Raw genomic sequence first — 19,524 nt, 5'->3', positions numbered from 1 at the left:
ATTGCGGTTCCGGGTTGGAGGCGAGCGGTAGCATCTACACTTCGGTCCACTGAGTAGTATATACTTTTCATTACATTTCATTATAGTACAACGGTTTGATTTGTCTAATCTTAGCAATTTCTTCTTAGCTAGCTACATAGCCGTCTTTGTATCAAAGATAATTACGTAATTATCGTGTTTCGTCGTCCTAACGTCAGTCTACACTGCTATCTGCCAGCAGCTAGCTATGCGTCCACCGATCTACTAGCACTGAAGAAACTATTACACTCAACTGAGCGATTCGAGTTAGTGTAGTGTTAGCTAGCTACATAGTTGTCTTTGCTGTCTTCGTATCCAAGATAATTGTGTAGTTTAGAGTGTGTAGACTTAGAGTGATTATCTTAATTTACCGGAGTTAGCTAGCCAGCTATTTGTCGTCCTTAACGTAGGAGATACTGCTAGCTAGCTAGCCAACAACTAACCAACGTCTACCGAATTGAACTTCAACTACCCGGTCAACATTCAGCTTCGCTCCACAGGTAGTATCACATTTTCCTTTCACTTCATTACAGTACAACGGTTTGATTTGTTTGATCGTAGCTAGCTAGCTACATAGCCGTCTTTGTATCAAAGACAATTGTGTAGTCTGGAGCGATTTTCTAGGTTAGCTAGCCAGCTATTGTCGTTCTTTTAACGTAACGTAACGTAATCAACACTGCTAGCTAGCCAGCTAGCCCCGAATAACAGCACTGTAGAAACTATTACACTCGACGGAGCGACTTGATTAGTGTAGTGTCAACAACGCAACCACTGCCAGCTAGCCTACAAAGTCAACAACGCAGCCACTGCCAGCTAGCCTACTCCAGCAGTACTGTATCATTTCAATCATTTTAGTCAATAAGATTCTTGCTACGTAAGCTTAACTTTCTGAACATTTGAGACGTGTGAGTCCACTTGTCATTCCAATCTCCTTTGCATTAGCGTAGCCTCTTCTGTAGCCTGTCAACTATGTGTCTATCTATCCCTGTTCTCTCCTCTCTGCACAGACCATACAAACGCTCCACACCGCGTGGCCGCGTACCTAATCTGGTGGTCCCAGCGCGCACGACCCGTGGAGTTCAGGTCTCCGGTAGCCTCTGGAACTGCCGATCTGCGGCCAACAAGGCGAGTTCATCTCAGCCTATGCCTCCCTCCAGTCCCTCGACTTCTTGCACTGACGGAAACATGGATCACCACAGATAACACTGCTACTCCTACTGCTCTCTCTTCGTCCGCCCACGTGTTCTCGCACCCCGAGCTTCTGGTCAGCGGGTGGTGGCACCCGGGATCCTCATCTCTCCCAAGTGGTCATTCTCTCTTTCTCCCCTTACCCATCTGTCTATCGCCTCCTTTGAATTCCATGCTGTCACAGTTACCAGCCCTTTCAAACTTAACATCCTTATCATTTATAGCCCTCCAGGTTCCCTCGGAGGATTCGTAATGAAGCTTGATGCCTTGATAAGCTCCTTTCTGAGACGGCTCACCTCTCACAGTCCTGGGCGACTTTAACCTCCCCACGTCTACCTTTGACTCATTCCTCTCTGCCTCCTTCTTTCCACTCCTCTCCTCTTTTGACCTCACCCTCTCACCTTCCCCCTACTCACAAGGCAGGCAATACGCTCGACCTCATCTTTACTAGATGCTGTTCTTCCACTAACCTCATTGCAACTCCCTCCAAGTCTCCGACCACTACCTTGTATCCTTTTCCCTCTCGCTCTCATCCAACACTTCCCACACTGCCCCTACTCGGATGGTATCGCGCCGTCCCAACCTTCGCTCTCTCTCCCCTGCTCTCTCTCCTCTTCCATCCTATCATCTCTTCCCTCTGCTCATACCTTCTCCAACCTATCTCCTGATTCTGCCTCCTCAACCCTCCTCTCTTCCCTTTCTGCATCCTTTGACTCTCTATGTCCCCTATCCTCCAGGCCGGCTCGGTCCTCCCCTCCCGCTCCGTGGCTCGGCGACTCATTGCGAGCTCACAGAACAGTGCTCCGGGCAGCCGAGCGGAAATGGAGGAAAACTCGCCTCCCTGCGGACCTGGCATCCTTTCACTCCCTCCTCTCTACATTTTCCTCCTCTGTCTCTGCTGCTAAAGCCACTTTCTACCACTCTAAATTCCAAGCATCTGCCTCTAACCCTAGGAAGCTCTTTGCCACCTTCTCCTCCCTCCTGAATCCTCCTCCCCCTCCCCCCTCCTCCCTCTCTGCAGATGACTTCGTCAACCATTTTGAAAAGAAGGTCGACGACATCCGATCCTCGTTTGCTAAGTCAAACGACACCGCTGGTTCTGCTCACACTGCCCTACCCTGTGCTCTGACCTCTTTCTCCCCTCTCTCTCCAGATGAAATCTCGCTTCTTGTGACGGCCGGCCGCCCAACAACCTGCCCGCTTGACCCTATCCCTCCTCTCTTCTCCAGACCATTTCCGGAGACCTTCTCCCTTACCTCACCTCGCTCATCAACTCATCCCTGACCGCTGGCTACGTCCCTTCCGTCTTCAAGAGAGCGAGAGTTGCACCCCTTCTGAAAAAACCTACACTCGATCCCTCCGATGTCAACAACTACAGACCAGTATCCCTTCTTTCTTTTCTCTCCAAAACTCTTGAACGTGCCGTCCTTGGCCAGCTCTCCCGCTATCTCTCTCAGAATGACCTTCTTGATCCAAATCAGTCAGGTTTCAAGACTAGTCATTCAACTGAGACTGCTCTTCTCTGTATCACGGAGGCGCTCCGCACTGCTAAAGCTAACTCTCTCTCCTCTGCTCTCATCCTTCTAGACCTATCGGCTGCCTTCGATACTGTGAACCATCAGATCCTCCTCTCCACCCTCTCCGAGTTGGGCATCTCCGGCGCGGCCCACGCTTGGATTGCGTCCTACCTGACAGGTCGCTCCTACCAGGTGGCGTGGCGAGAATCTGTCTCCTCGCCACGCGCTCTCACCACTGGTGTCCCCCAGGGCTCTGTTCTAGGCCCTCTCCTATTCTCGCTATACACCAAGTCACTTGGCTCTGTCATAACCTCACATGGTCTCTCCTATCATTGCTATGCAGACGACACACAATTAATCTTCTCCTTTCCCCCTTCTGATGACCAGGTGGCGAATCGCATCTCTGCATGTCTGGCAGACATATCAGTGTGGATGACGGATCACCACCTCAAGCTGAACCTCGGCAAGACGGAGCTGCTCTTCCTCCCGGGGAAGGACTGCCCGTTCCATGATCTCGCCATCACGGTTGACAACTCCATTGTGTCCTCCTCCCAGAGCGCTAAGAACCTTGGCGTGATCCTGGACAACACCCTGTCGTTCTCAACTAACATCAAGGCGGTGGCCCGTTCCTGTAGGTTCATGCTCTACAACATCCGCAGAGTACGACCCTGCCTCACACAGGAAGCGGCGCAGGTCCTAATCCAGGCACTTGTCATCTCCCGTCTGGATTACTGCAACTCGCTGTTGGCTGGGCTCCCTGCCTGTGCCATTAAACCCCTACAACTCATCCAGAACGCCGCAGCCCGTCTGGTGTTCAACCTTCCCAAGTTCTCTCACGTCACCCCGCTCCTCCGCTCTCTCCACTGGCTTCCAGTTGAAGCTCGCATCCGCTACAAGACCATGGTGCTTGCCTACGGAGCTGTGAGGGAACGGCACCGCAGTACCTCCAGGCTCTGATCAGGCCCTACACCCAAACAAGGGCACTGCGTTCATCCACCTCTGGCCTGCTCGCCTCCCTACCACTGAGGAAGTACAGTTCCCGCTCAGCCCAGTCAAAACTGTTAGCTGCTCTGGCCCCCCAATGGTGGAACAAACTCCCTCACGACGCCAGGACAGCAGAGTCAATCACCACCTTCCGGAGACACCTGAAACCCCACCTCTTCAAGGAATACCTAGGATAGGATAAAGTAATCCTTCTCACCCCCCCCTTAAATGATTTAGATGCACTATTGTAAAGTGGCTGTTCCACTGGATGTCAGAAGGTGAATTCACCAATTTGTAAGTCGCTCTGGATAAGAGCGTCTGCTAAATGACTTAAATGTACTGTCATTGTAAAGAAGTGTTAACTGACTTGCCTAGTTAAATAATAAAAATACAAATAGATAAAGAATGGACTGGTCCATGTCTATTAAATTAAAGGGCAGCGTTACTATTTTCATGTGGTCATGACGTGACCCTTTCTCGGCATAGATCGTGGCACCCCCTCACCCAGGTTCTGTTATCTCAGGTTGTAAATTCCTGGAGGAGACTCTCCCTCGTGGCAATGCAGTATAGAGAGAGAGTTTCTGGTAGAACTCATTCTACATCACAGAGCTTGAGAACTGAACAATATCCATGTTTTGGAGAATGTGTAAACGGTCGGTGGAGGAGCCAGGTACGACCCGGTCCGTTTTGTGTCATCTTTGTGACCTCATGAAAGACAATACAGCCTCTGTTTATACAGTTATGAGGTTTGCATCTAATTCTTGTATATAATGAATGAGTAAAGATGAAACTATTTGTGAAATGATGTAATGTGATGTTAAACCTTTAATGAAAGAGAATTGTATTCCTTTAAAGTTTAACTAAGTCATTGGCCTGGCCCCGTGAGCACAGACATGATCTGGCGTGCATGGAAAAGCCCTCTCCTATTGTTCGAATAAAACCCCTCCTGAAGAAATTGTTTTCAGACCATGCGTTCCTCGATGGACACCGAGGGGACACAGGTTGAGTTTAGACCACAAAAACCTCCGTCTAAGCTAAGGATGTAATTGGTTGTTGAATTCCTAACCATACCAGCCGAGCGTTGACTACACGGGTGGAAATGGTTCAACTCAGACTATCGATCCTTACAGAATAAGAGCAAATCTTAGATACTAATTACTAGTCTGCAACTAGAAATGATGTCAACCTGGGATGAAGATCGACAACCGCCGAAACATCTATTCTATAAGAACATTTCTGAATGGTAGCTCTAGTACCCATTTTAACCGCGACAGACTTCAGGGAAGCAGAGAGACACTCGGATGAACTCTCCAACAGAAGGACTGACGATTCCAACAGAGATCACGAAGACGCACCGATCCTAAATATATATTATTGATTGCAATTATTCCCAAATTAGTGAGCGTTCATGTGCAAAAGATTAGCATTTCAATCAATATAATTATCAACTGTGTAGTGACTTGTCCTTTCCTGCCCTTCTCAGACCACACACCCCCCTTCTCAGACCACACCCACTCCCTTTTTCCACCAAGCCGTCATATCGACTTAGGGGAGGTTCCCTAGTGGGCTATCATTTCCCTGTAACCATAGCTACTGTTTGTATGTTTATGCATTTCTGTGATTTTTAGTTAGTAAATAAATTATTAAGACAATTGGTGTATGGATGATTTATAGAAAAGGCTGGGTTAGGTACAGATAACCAACAATTTACGGCGTTTGGAATGAGACTAACGTGAGGTAAAGAATAATTCATTAAATTAGAAGACCAAGTGATCAGATATTAAAATATCTGAAAGTTACACTAGGAAAATTACAACTTTGTAATCTGAAGATTTCCACGGTGCCCCGACTTCCTAGTTAATTACATTTACATGATTAGTTTAATCACGTAATAATAATTACAGAGAATTTATTCGATAAAACAACAGTCTTCACTTTAATGGTGTTTTTAACCATTCATACCTAACAAAACCCACCGAACCTAATTCAAATCTATTAATCTCACCTGTTCCTGCTGGCCCACGTGTTGGCCAAAGGCGTCCTTGTTTGGAGGGTATCCCCCAGGAAGCCTGGAGGTCCTGTACCAGGGAGGGCCTGGCCTGGGGAACCACCATTCCTGGGTAGGCCTGGCCCGGCAGCAAACCATAGCCCTGGAGCTGGCCGTTAGGAGGCAGAGATATCTGGATGGAGGGTGAAAGACAGGGAGTTTGTTTTAATACTGTGTGTGTGTGTGTGTGTTCTGAGAGAGAGAAGAGAAAGAGGAGAGAGAGAGAGAGGGAGAGGAGAGAGACAGAGAAGGGGAGAGGAGAGAGGAGCGGGAGAGGGGAGAGACACAAATAGAGAGCAAAATCAGTATTAGCTGGCATGTGAGGTCTGAGACCATGTTAATTACCTGGTGTGAGGTCTGAGACCATGTTAATTACCTGGCGTGTGAGGTCTGAGACCATGTTAATTACCTGGCGTGTGAGGTCTGAGACCATGTTAACCTCTTACATCTATGGTGGCGCTATTTCATTTTTGGATGAAAAACGCTCCCGCTTTAAATAAGATATTTTGTCACAAAAAGATGCTCGACTATGCATATAATTGCTACTGTTCGAAAGAAAACACTCTGGACGTGTCCAGAAATACAAAGATATTCTCTGTGCGTGCCCTTTAACGTGAGCTTCAGGCAAAACCAAGATGAGATGGCATCCAGGAAATGACAAGGATTTTGAGGCTCTGTTTTTCATGATCTCCTTATATGGCTGTGAACGCAAGAGGAATGAGTCTGCCCTTTCTGTCGTTTCCCCAAGGTGTCTGCAGCATTGTGACGTATTTGTAGGCAGATCGTTGGAAGATTGACCATAAGAGACCACATTTACCACGTGTCCGCCCGGTGTCCTGCGCGAAATTGGTGCGCAAAAGTCACCTGCCAGTATTTTTCCATGCAATACAGAGAGTAAAGCAAGCTTCCCACGAACTGCATGTCAATGAAGAGATATGTGAAAAAACACCTTGAGGACTGATTCCAAACAACGTTTGCCATGTTTTCGTCGATATTATGTAGTTAATCCGGAAAAAGTTTTACGTTGTAGGTGACTGCATTTCGGTTCGTTTCAGTAGCCAGGCGCAATGTAGAAAACGGAACGATTTCTACACACAGACGCTTTCAGGAAACACTGCGCATTTGGTATGTGATCAGAGTCTCCTCATTGAAAACATCAGAAGCTCTTCAAAGGTAAATGATTTTATTTATTTGGTTATCTGGCTTTTGTGAAATGTTGCGTGCTACATGCTACACACAAAATGCTATGCTAGCTTTGCATACTCTTACACAAATTAGTCTATTTCTATGGTTCAAAAGCATATTTTGAAAATCTGAGATGACAGTGTTGTTAAGAAAAGGCTAAGCTTGAGAGCAAACGCATTATTTTAATTTTATTTGCGATTTTCAGAAATCGTTAACGTTGCGTTATGCTAATGAGCCTGGAGGCTTAGTCAAACCCGGATCCGGGTTGGGGAGTTTCAAGAAGTTAATTACCTGGCGTGTGAGGTCTGAGACCATGTTAATTACCTGGCGTGTGAGGTCTGAGACCATGTTAATTACCTGGCGTGTGAGGTCTGAGACCATGTTAATTACCTGGCGTGTGAGGTCTGGGACCATGTTAATTACCTGGCGTGTGAGGTCCGGGACCATGCCCATCATGTGTTGTTGAAAGTGCTGGGGGAAACCTGGAGGCTGTTGGGTACTGCCAGAATGAAACAAATACACACAGTTAAAACACACACACACAAACACACACACACACACACACACACACACACACACACACACACACTATAAGGGGAAAGGTCTTACAAAGACGTCTGGTCCTTCTTTGATTCGTCGGCTCCCTCAGGCTCATCGTCATAGTCAAAGCGGTCCAACAGCGTCTAGACAAACGAGAGGAGACAAGGTTCAACAGCGTCTAGACAAACGAGAGGAGGCGAGGTTCAACAGCGTCTAGACAAACGAGGAGACGAGGTTCAACAGCATCTAGACAAACGAGAGGAGACGAGGTTCAACAGCGTCTAGACAAACGAGAGGAGACAAGGTTCAACAGCGTCTAGACAAACGAGAGGAGACGAGGTTCAACAGCGTCTAGACAAACGAGAGGAGGCGCAGGTTCAACAGCGTCTAGACAAACGAGAGGAGACGAGGTTCAACAGCGTCTAGACAAACGAGAGGAGACTTAGGTTCAACAGCGTCTAGACAAACGGAGGAGACAAGGTTCAACAGCGTCTAGACAAACGAGAGGAGACAAGGTTCAACAGCGTCTAGACAAACGAGGAGAGACAAGGTTCAACAGCGTCTAGACAAACGAGAGGAGACAAGGTTCAACAGCGTCTAGACAAACGAGAGAAGACAAGGTTCAACAGCGTCTAGACAAACGAGAGGAGACAAGGTTCAACAGCGTCTAGACAAACGAGAGGAGACAAGGTTCAACAGCGTCTAGACAAACGAGAGGAGACGAGGTTCAACAGCGTCTAGACAAACGAGGAGACGAGGTTCAACAGCATCTAGACAAACGAGAGGAGACGAGGTTCAACAGCGTCTAGACAAACGAGAGGAGACAAGGTTCAACAGCGTCTAGACAAACGAGAGGAGGCGAGGTTCAACAGCGTCTAGACAAAACGAGAGGAGACGAGGTTCAACAGCGTCTAGACAAACGAGAGGAGACGAGGTTCAACAGCGTCTAGACAAACGAGAGGAGACAAGGTTCAACAGCGTCTAGACAAAACGAGAGGAGACAAGGTTCAACAGCGTCTAGACAAACGAGAGAGACAAGGTTCAACAGCGTCTAGACAAAACGAGGAGACAAGGTTCAACAGCGTCTAGACAAAACGAGAGAAGACAAGGTTCAACAGCGTCTAGACAAAACGAGAGGAGACAAGGTTCAACAGCGTCTAGACAAACGAGAGGAGACAAGGTTCAACAGCGTCTAGACAAACGAGGAGACGAGGTTCAACAGCGTCTAGACAAAACGAGGAGACGAGGTTCAACAGCATCTAGACAAACGAGAGGAGACGAGTTCAACAGCGTCTAGACAAACGAGGAGGAGACAAGGTTCAACAGCGTCTAGACAAACGAGAGGAGACAAGGTTCAACAGCGTCTAGACAAACGAGAGGAGACGAGGTTCAACAGCGTCTAGACAAACGAGAGGAGACGAGGTTCAACAGCGTCTAGACGAGGTTCAACAGCGTCTAGACAAACGAGAGGAGACAAGGTTCAACAGCGTCTAGACAAACGAGAGGAGACAAGGTTCAACAGCGTCTAGACAAACGAGAGGAGACAAGGTTCAACAGCGTCTAGACAAACGAGAGGAGACAAGGTTCAACAGCGGCTAGACAAACGAGAGGAGACGAGGTTCAACAGCGTCTAGACAAACGAGAGGAGACAAGGTTCAACTCAAACACATTGTTTTCCATTTCCAAGCCTGCTTGTTGGAGGTCCTGAGAGCCCTGCAGCAGGTTTTCATCAAGGATCTCTGTACTTTGTTCCGTACATCTTTCCCTCGATCCTGACTAGTCTCCCAGTCCCTGCCACTGAAAAACATCCCCACAGCATGATGCTGCCACCACCATGCTTCACCATAGTGATAGTGCCATGTTTCCTACAGACGTGACGCTTGGCATTCAGGCCAAAGAGTTTCATCTTGGTTTCATTAGAACAGGGAATCGTGTTTTCAGGGTCTAATTAGACTTTAGGCACCTTTTTCCAAACTCCAAGTGGGGTGTCATGAGCCTTTTACTGAGGAGTGTCTTCGGTCTGGCCACTCTACCATAAAGGCCTGATTGGTGGAGTGCTGCAGAAATGGGAGAACCTTCCAGAAGGACAACCATCTCCACAGAGGAACTCTGGAGCTCTGTCAGAGTGATCATCAGGTTCTTGGTCACCTCCCTGACCAAGGCCCTTCTCTCCTGATTGCTACGTTTGACTAGGCTGCCAGATCTAGGAAGAGTCTTGGTGATTCCAAACATCTTCCTTTTAAGAATGGTGGAGGTCACTGTGTTCTTGGGGACCTTCGATGCTGCAGAAATGTTTTGTTACCCTTCCCCAGATCTGTGCCTCGACACAATCCTGTCTCAGAGCTTAACAGACAGTTCCTTCGACCTCGTGGATTGGTTGTTGCTCTGATGCACTGTCAACTGTGGAACCTTATATAGACCGGTGTGTGCCTTTCCAAATCATGTCCAATCAATTGAATTTACCACAGGTGGACTCCCATCAAGTTGTAGAAACATCTCAAGGATGATCAATGGAAACAGGATGCACCTGAGCTCAATTTTGAGTCTGGGGTCTGAATATTTATGTAAATTAGGTATCTGTTTTTTATTTTTAATACATTTGCAAAAATGTCTAAAAACCTGTTTTCACTTTGTCATTATGGGGTATTGTGACGTCATTATGGGGTATTGTGACGTCATTATGGGGTATTGTGACGCCATTATGGGGTATGTGACCTCATTATGGGGTATTTGACCTCATTATGGGGTATTGTGACCTCATTATGGGGTATTGTGACCATTATGGGGTATTGTGACCTCATTATGGGGTATTTTGACCTCATATGGGGTATTGTGACCTCATTATGGGGTATTGTGACCTCATTATGGGGTATTGTGACGCATTATCGGGTATTGTGACGCCATTATGGGGTATTGTGACCTCATTATCGGGTATTGTGACGTCATTATGGGGTATTGTGACGTCATTATGGGGTATTGTGACCTCATTATGGGGTATTGTGACGTCATTATCGGGTATTGTGACCTCATTATGGGGTATTGTGACCTCATTATGGGGTATTGTGACCTCATTATGGGGTATTGTGACCTCATTATGGGGTATTGTGACGTCATTATCGGGTATTGTGACGCCATTATGGGGTATTGTGACCTCATTATGGGGTATTGTGACGCATTATCGGGTATTGTGACCTCATTATGGGGTATTGTGACGCGTCATCGGGTATTGTGACCTCATTATGGGGTATTGTGACGCATTATGGGGTATTGTGACCTCATTATGGGGTATTGTGACGTCATTATGGGGTATTGTGACCTCATTATGGGGTATTGTGACCTCATTATGGGGTATTATAGACTGATTCCATTGTAGAATAAAGCTGTAACGTAAGGGGTATGAATACTTTCCTGAAGGTACTGTATGTGTTGAGATTTTCAAGAAATGTATTTCTCTGTGTGTTGTTCAGGTCGTTATCTGTCAAAACGAGAATGTGTTTTATAAAATGACTGACCTGGTTAAATAAATCTTTGGTTATTCTCATTCAAATCTAAATCTAGGTTAGGTTGTTGATTTGTTCAACATATCCCTGGCTACCATTACTAGAGACAAGACATTTCCCATAACAACAACAATTATTTTTTAAAAGCCACCCAAAAAAATAAACTATTCTGAATCCCCTTTACACGTCACTAACACCCCTGTGGGACGAGGAAGGGGAACCCTACTCTGTGGTTTGGTCGATAGTAAGAAGAGGAACTCACAGCCACCTTGTCAAATGCTGTTTTCTGCTGGCTGAGCTCGCTGGAGGGGAGGGGGAGTCGCTGAGCGGTCGTACCCAGGGCGGGGGTCAGGGACTGGAGATGGAGCTGGGAGTGGAGGTGGTGGAGGTTGGCAGGAGGCTGGGGTTGTGCCTGGTGATGGGGTTGAGGATGGAGTTGAGCCTGGTGATGGGGTTGAGGATGGGGTTGAGCCTGGGGATGGGGTTGAGGATGAGGTTGGGGATGGGGTTGAGGCTGGGGGTGGGGTTGAGGATGAGGTTGAGGCTGGGGGTGGGTCTGGGGATGGGGTTGAGGATGAGGTTGAGGCTGGGGTTGAGGATGAGGATGGGGTTGAGCCTGGGGGTGGCTGTGGGTCTGGGGTTGAGGATGAGGTTGAGGCTGGGGGTGGCTGTGGGTCTGGGGTTGAGGATGAGGTTGAGGCTGGGGGTGGCTGTGGGTCTGGGTCTGAGGATGAGGATGAGGTTGGCTGTGGGTCTGGGGTGGGAAGGGATGAGTCTGAGGCTTTAACGGATTTTGTTGAAAGTTCTGGAAAATTTGCTGAAGCTGCAGAATGAGAGAGAGAGAGAGAGAGCCGAGTTAGGACACTGGGGGGATGCCTGAAGATGGGACGAGCAAAAATAAAACACACACCTGTTGTCCCTTCGAGGACTGGAAGAGCTGAGCGACAGCGACGAATGCGTCCGAAGTTCTGAAGCTGAGAGACAGGCGCCACAACAGTGTTTTCCCGTTACTGAGGTGACCTTACACGCTTTACAGGGGACGGGGATGAGGGGAAACCTGGAGGACAGCAGTACAAGAGAGTCAGACAGACAGAGACAGAGAGAGAGACAGAGACAGACAGGCAGAGAGACAGAGAGAGACAGACAGAGAGACAGAGAGAGAGAGACAGACAGGCAGAGAGACAGAGAGAGAGAGACAGACAGGCAGAGAGACAGGCAGACAGACAGGCAGAGAGACAGAGAGACAGACAGGCAGACAGGCAGAGAGACAGAGAGAGAGAGACAGACAGGCAGAGAGACAGAGAGACAGGCAGAGAGATAGAGAGAGAGAGACAGGCAGAGAGACAGAAAGGCAGAGAGACAGAGAGGCAGAGAGACAGAGGCAGAGAGACAGAGACAGGCAGAGAGACAGAGACAGGCTGAGAGACAGAGACAGGCAGAGAGACAGAGACAGGCAGAGAGACAGGCAGAGAGACAGCGAGACAGAGAGGCAGAGAGACAGCTGTGATACCTGGATCTGGGCTAACAGACAGTAACACCTGGGTCTGGGCTAACAGACAGTAACACCTGGGTCTGGGCTAACAGACAGTAATACCTGGGTCTGGGCTAACAGACAGTAACACCTTTGGTCTGGGCTAACAGACAGTAACACCTGGGTCTGGGCTAACAGACAGTAACACCTGGGTCTGGGCTAACAGACAGACAGTAATACCTGGGTCTGGGTTAACAGACAGACAGTAACACCTGGGTCTGGGCTAACAGACAGTAACACCTGGGTCTAGCTAACAGACAGTAACACCTGGGTCTGGGCTAACAGACAGTAATACCTGGGTCTGGGCTAACAGACAGACTGTAATACCTGGGTCTGGGCTAACAGACAGACAGTAATACCTGGGTCTGGGCTAACAGACAGTAACACCTGGGTCTGGGCTAACAGACAGACAGTAACACACCTGGGTCTGGGCTAACAGACAGACAATACCTGGGTCTGGGCTAACAGACAGTAATACCTGGGTCTGGGCTAACAGACAGTAACACCTGGGTCTGGGCTAACAGACAGTAATACCTGGGTCTGGGCTAACAGACAGACAGTAATACCTGGGTCTGGGCTAACAGACAGTAATACCTGGGTCTGGGCTAACAGACAGTAACACCTGGGTCTGGGCTAACAGACAGTAACACCTGGGTCTGGGCTAACAGACAGTAACACCTGGGTCTGGGCTAACAGACAGTAATACCTGGGTCTGGGCTAACAGACAGTAACACCTGGGTCTGGGCTAACAGACAGACAGTAATACCTGGGTCTGGGCTAACAGACAGTAATACCTGGGTCTGGGCTAACAGACAGTAACACCTGGGTCTGGGCTAACAGACAGTAACACCTGGGTCTGGGCTAACAGACAGTAATACCTGGGTCTGGGCTAACAGACAGTAACACCTGGGTCTGGGCTAACAGACAGACAGTAACACCTGGGTCTGGGCTAACAGACAGACAGTAATACCTGGGTCTGGGCTAACAGACAGACAGTAATACCTGTGTCTGGGCTAACAGACAGACAGTAATACCTGGGTCTGGGCTAACAGACAGTAATACCTGGGTCTGGGCTAACAGACAGTAACACCTGGGTCTGGGGCTAACAGACAGTAACACCTGGGTCTGGGCTAACAGACAGTAATACCTGGGTCTGGGCTAACAGACAGTAACACCTGGGTCTGGGCTAACAGACAGACAGTAACACCTGGGTCTGGGCTAACAGACAGACAGTACACCCTGGGTCTGGGCTAACAGACAGACAGTAACACCTGGGTCTGGGCTAACAGACAGTAACACCTGGGTCTGGGCTAACAGACAGACAGTAATACCTGGGTCTGGGCTAACAGACAGACAGTAATACCTGGGTCTGGGCTAACAGACAGACAGTAACACCTGGGTCTGGGCAAACAGACAGTAACACCTGGGTCTGGGCTAACAGACAGTAACACCTGGGTCTGGGCTAACAGACAGTAACACCTGGGTCTGGGCTAACAGACAGTAATACCTGGGTCTGGGCTAACAGACAGACAGTAATACCTGGGTCTGGGTTAACAGACAGACAGTAACACCTGGGTCTGGGCTAACAGACAGTAACACCTGGGTCTGGGCTAACAGACAGCAACACCTGGGTCTGGGCTAACAGACAGTAATACCTGGGTCTGGGCTAACAGACAGACTGTAATACCTGGGTCTGGGCTAACAGGACAGACAGTAATACCTGGGCTGGGCTAACAGACAGTAACACCTGGGTCTGGGCTAACAGACAGACAGTAACACCTGGGTCTGGGCTAACAGACAGACAGTAATACCTGGGTCTGGGCTAACAGACAGTAATACCTGGGTCTGGGCTAACAGACAGTAACACCTGGTCTGGGCTAACAGACAGTAATACCTGGGTCTGGGCTAACAGACAGACAGCAATACCTGGGTCTGGGCTAACAGACAGTAATACCTGGGTCTGGGCTAACAGACAGTAACACCTGGGTCTGGGCTAACAGACAGTAACACCTGGGTCTGGGCTAACAGACAGTAACACCTGGGTCTGGGCTAACAGACAGTAATACCTGGGTCTGGGCTAACAGACAGTAACACCTGGGTCTGGGCTAACAGACAGTAACACCTGGGTCTGGGCTAACAGACAGATAGTAACACCTGGGTCTGGGCTAACAGACAGACAGTAATACCTGGGTCTGGGCTAACAGACAGACAGTAACACCTGGGTCTGGGCCAACAGACAGTAACACCTGGGTCTGGGCTAACAGACAGTAACACCTGGGTCTGGGCTAACAGACAGTAACACCTGGGTCTGGGCTAACAGACAGTAATACCTGGGTCTGGGTAACAGACAGTAACACCTGGGTCTGGGCTAACAGACAGTAACACCTGGGTCTGGGCTAACAGACAGACAGTAATACCTGGGTCTGGGCTAACAGACAGACAGTAACACCTGGGTCTGGGCTAACAGACAGTAACACCTGGGTCTGGGCTAACAGACAGACAGTAACACCTGGGTCTGGGCTAACAGACAGACAGTAACACCTGGGTCTGGGCTAACAGACAGACAGTAACACACCTGGGTCTGGGCTAACAGACAGACAGTAACACCCTGGGTCTGGGGCTAACAGACAGACAGTAACACCTGGGTCTGGGCTAACAGACAGTAACACCTGGTCTGGGCTGCAGACAGTAACACCTGGGTCTGGGCTAACAGACAGACAGTAATACCTGGGTCTGGGTTAACAGACAGACAGTAAACACCTGGGTCTGGGCTAACAGACAGTAACACCTGGGTCTGGGCTAACAGACAGTAACACCTGGGTCTGGGCTAACAGACAGTAATACCTGGGTCTGGGCTAACGAACGGGCTGTAACACCTGGGTCTGGGCTAACAGACAGACAGTAATACCTGGGTCTGGGCTAACAGACAGTAACACCTGGGTCTGGGCTAACAGACAGACAGTGGCACCTGGGTCTGGGCTAACAGACAGACAGTAATACCTGGGTCTGGGCTAACAGACAGTAATACTCTGGGTCTGGGCTAACAGACAGTAACACCTGGTCTGGGCTAAAGACAGTAATACCTGGTCTGGGCTAACAGACAGACAGTAATACCTGGGTCTGGGCTAACAGACAGTAATACCTGGGTCTGGGCTAACAGACAGTAACACCTGGGTCTGGGCTAACAGACAGTAACACCTGGTCTGGGCTAACAGACAGCACCTGGGTCTGGGCTAACAGACAGTAATACCTGGGTCTGGGCTAACAGACAGTAACACCTGGGTCTGGGCTAACAGACAGACAGTAATACCTGGGTCTGGGCTAACAGACAGTAATACCTGGGTCTGGGCTAACAGACAGTAACACCTGGGTCTGGGCTAACAGACAGTAATACCTGGGTCTGGGCTAACAGACAGTAACACCTGGGTCTGGCTAACAGACAGACAGTAACACCTGGGTCTGGGCTAACAGACAGACAGTAATACCTGGTCTGGGCCAGACAGTAATACCTGGTCCAGCTAACAGACAGTAACACCTGGGTCTGGGCTAACAGACAGTAACACCTGGGTCTGGGCTAACAGACAGTAATACCTGGGTCTGGGCTAACAGACAGTAACACCTGGGTCTGGGCTAACAGACAGACAGGTAACACCTGGGTCTGGGCTAACAGACAGACAGTAATACCTGGGTCTGGCTAACAGACAGACAGTAACACCTGGGTCTGGGCTAACAGACAGTAACACCTGGGTCTGGGCTAACAGGACAGACAGTAACACCTGGGTCTGGGCTAACAGACAGACAGTAACACCTGGGTCAGGCCTAACAGACAGACAGTAACACCTGGGTCTGGGCTAACAGACAGTAACACCTGGGTCTGGGTTAACAGACAGTAACACCTGGGTCTGGGCTAACAGACAGTAATACCTGGGTCTGGGCTAACAGACAGTAACACCTGGGTCTGGGCTAACAGACAGACAGTAATACCTGGGTCTGGGCTAACAGACAGACAGTAATACCTGGGTCTGGGCTAACAGACAGTAATACCTGGGTCTGGGCTAACAGACAGTAATACCTGTCTGGGCTAACAGACAGTAATACCTGGGTCTGGGCTAACAGACAGTAATACCTGGGTCTGGGCTAACAGACAGTAACACCTGGGTCTGGGCTAACAGACAGACAGTAATACCTGGGTCTGGGCTAACGAACAGTAATACCTGGGTCTGGGCCAACAGACAGACAGTAATACCTGTGTCTGGGCTAACAGACAGTAACACCTGGGTCTGGGCTAACAGACAGTAATACCTGGGTCTGGGCTAACAGACAGTAATACCTGGGTCTGGCCAACAGACAGTAACACCTGGGTCTGGGCTAACAGACAGACAGTAATACCTGGGTCTGGGCTAACAGACAGTAACACCTGGGGCTGGGCTAACAGACAGACAGTAATACCTGGGTCCGGTCACATCTCGGTGTCTGCAAACACTGCTGGAACCAGACGCTAGCCATATCTAGAAGAGGCTGGATGATCTCCATCTTAAACACACACCATTCTTCTGCCACAGATTCAACACACGCACTATCTTACTCTACAGATAGGAAGGGGGGAGAGGGAGAGAGAGAGAGAAAGAAGGAGATAGAGAAAGGAGAGAGAGAGAGAGATGATAGTGAGAAAGGAGGAAAGGAGAGAGACAAAGGGAGAGAAAGGGGAGGATTGTGAGAAGGAGAGAGAGAAAGAAGGAGAGAGAGAAAGGAGAGAGAGAAAGGAGGAAAGGAGAGAGAGAAAGGAGGAAAGGAGAGAGAGAAAGGAGAGAGAGAAAGGAGAGAGAAAAAGGAGAGAGAAAAAGGAGAGAGAAAAAGGAGAGAGAAAAAGGAGAGAGAAAAAGGAGAGAGAGGGGAGGATCGTGAGAAAGAGAGAGAGAAAGGAAAGAGAAAGAAGGAGAGAGAAAGGAGAGAGAAAGAAGGAGAGAGAAAGGAGAGAGAGAGAAAGAAGGAGAGAGAAAGGAGAGAGGAGAGCGAAAGGAGAGAGAGGAGAGAGAAAGGAGAGAGAGGAGAGAGAAAGGAGAGAGAGGAGAGAAAGGAGGAGGGAGAGAGATTTGTTATGAGTCAGTACAGCGTCCTCAGGTATCCATCATAACTTGTTTCACCACCATTATAATCATCATCATGGTCTCACCCGTTCTTCAGTGGGACAGAGACAGAGGTTCTCAAACGTTCCCGTGATGTTCTTGGTGAACCGTGGTCCGAACACGTCCTTGTCCATGCCAAACTGATGACGGGACTGTCGGACAATGGAGTCTACAACATATAGACCTGCCACCTTGTACTCCGGCTTACACTGGGGGAGGGGGAGGGATTAAGATACAGACAGAAAGAGAGTCAATTGAAAATTAAATGGAGAGATAGAGAGATATACGACAGACAGTGAGAGAGAGACAGACAGAGAGAGAGAGGGAGACAGGAGACAGACAGACAGAGAGAGAGAGAGAGGAGACATGCAGACAAAGAGAGAGACAGAGACAGAAAGAGAGAGAGACACAGGAGACATACAGACAGAGGAGAGGAGACATACAGACAGAGACAGGAGACATACAGACAGAGAGAGAGGAGACACACAGACAGAGAGAGAGAGAGACACGAGACAGAGAGAGAGAGGAGACGCAGACAGAGAGAGAGAGGAGACACGCAGACAGAGAGAGAGAGAGGAGACACGCAGACAGAGAGAGAGAGAGGAGACACGCAGACAGAGAGAGAGAGAGGAGACACGCAGACAGAGAGAGAGGGAGACACGCAGACAGAGAGAGAGAGGGAGACACGCAGACAAAGAGAGAGAGGAGACACGAGACAGAGACAGGAGACATGCAGACAGAGAGAGAGAGAGGAGACACGCAGACAGAGAGAGAGAGAGGAGACACGAGACAGAGAGAGAGAGAGACACGCAGACAGAGAGAGAGACACGCAGACAGAGAGAGAGAGGAGGAGACACGACAGACAGAGAGAGAGAGGAGACACGCAGACAGAGAGAGAGGAGACAGGCAGACAAAGAGAGAGAGAGGAGACAGGCAGACAGAGAGAGAGAGAGGGAGACACGAGACAGAGAGAGAGAGAGGAGACACGCAGACAAAGAGAGAGAGGAGACACGCAGACAAAGAGAGAGGAGGAGACACGCAGACAAAGAGAGAGGAGAGGAGACACGTAGACAAAGAGAGAGAGGAGACACGCAGACAAAGAGAGAGAGAGAGGAGACAGACAAAGAGAGAGAGAGGAGACACGCAGACAAAGAGAGAGAGAGGAGACACGCAGACAAAGAGAGAGGAGACACGCAGACAAAGAGAGAGAGAGAGGAGACACGCAGACAAAGAGAGAGAGAGAGGACACGCAAAGACAAAGAGAGAGGAGACACGCAGACAAAGAGAGAGAGGAGGAGACACGCAGACAAAGAGAGAGAGAGGACACGCAGACAAGAGAGAGAGAGGAGACACGCAGACAAAGAGAGAGAGAGAGGAGACACGCAGACAAAGAGAGAGAGGAGGACACGCAGACAAAGAGAGAGAGAGAGGAGACACGCAGACAAAGAGAGAGAGAGAGGAGACACGCAGACAAAGAGAGAGAGAGGAGACACGCAGACAAAGAGAGAGAGGAGACACGCAGACAAAGAGAGAGAGGGAGACACGCAGACAAAGAGAGAGAGAGGAGACACGCAGACAAAGAGAGAGAGAGGAGACACGCAGACAAAGAGAGAGAGGAGACACGCAGACAAAGAGAGAGAGAGGGAGACATGCAGACAAAAGAGAGAGAGAGACACGCAGACAAAGAGAGAGAGAGGAGACCCAGGGACAAAGAGAGAGAGAGGAGACACGCAGACAAAGAGAGAGAGAGAGGAGACAAAGAGACAAGAGGAGACACGCAGACAAAGAGAGAGGAGGAGACACGCAGACAAAGAGAGAGAGGAGACACGCAGACAAAGAGAGAGAGAGGAGACACGCAGACAAAGAGAGAGAGAAGCTACACGCACAC

General features: G+C 49.1%; 1 pseudogene; it reads right to left on the bottom strand.

Moving 5' to 3' along the window:
- Positions 1 to 5,712: 5,712 nt before the first annotated feature.
- LOC135534854 (SR-related and CTD-associated factor 4-like) overlaps positions 5,713 to 19,524 on the bottom strand; it is a 26,123-nt pseudogene continuing 12,311 nt past the window's right edge.

Source organism: Oncorhynchus masou, unplaced genomic scaffold (genome assembly GCF_036934945.1).
Source record: "Oncorhynchus masou masou isolate Uvic2021 unplaced genomic scaffold, UVic_Omas_1.1 unplaced_scaffold_4017, whole genome shotgun sequence".
Lineage (NCBI taxonomy): Eukaryota > Metazoa > Chordata > Actinopteri > Salmoniformes > Salmonidae > Oncorhynchus > Oncorhynchus masou.
The sequence above is the reverse complement of the archived record's forward strand: the minus strand, read 5'-3'. Positions and strand labels throughout refer to the sequence as shown.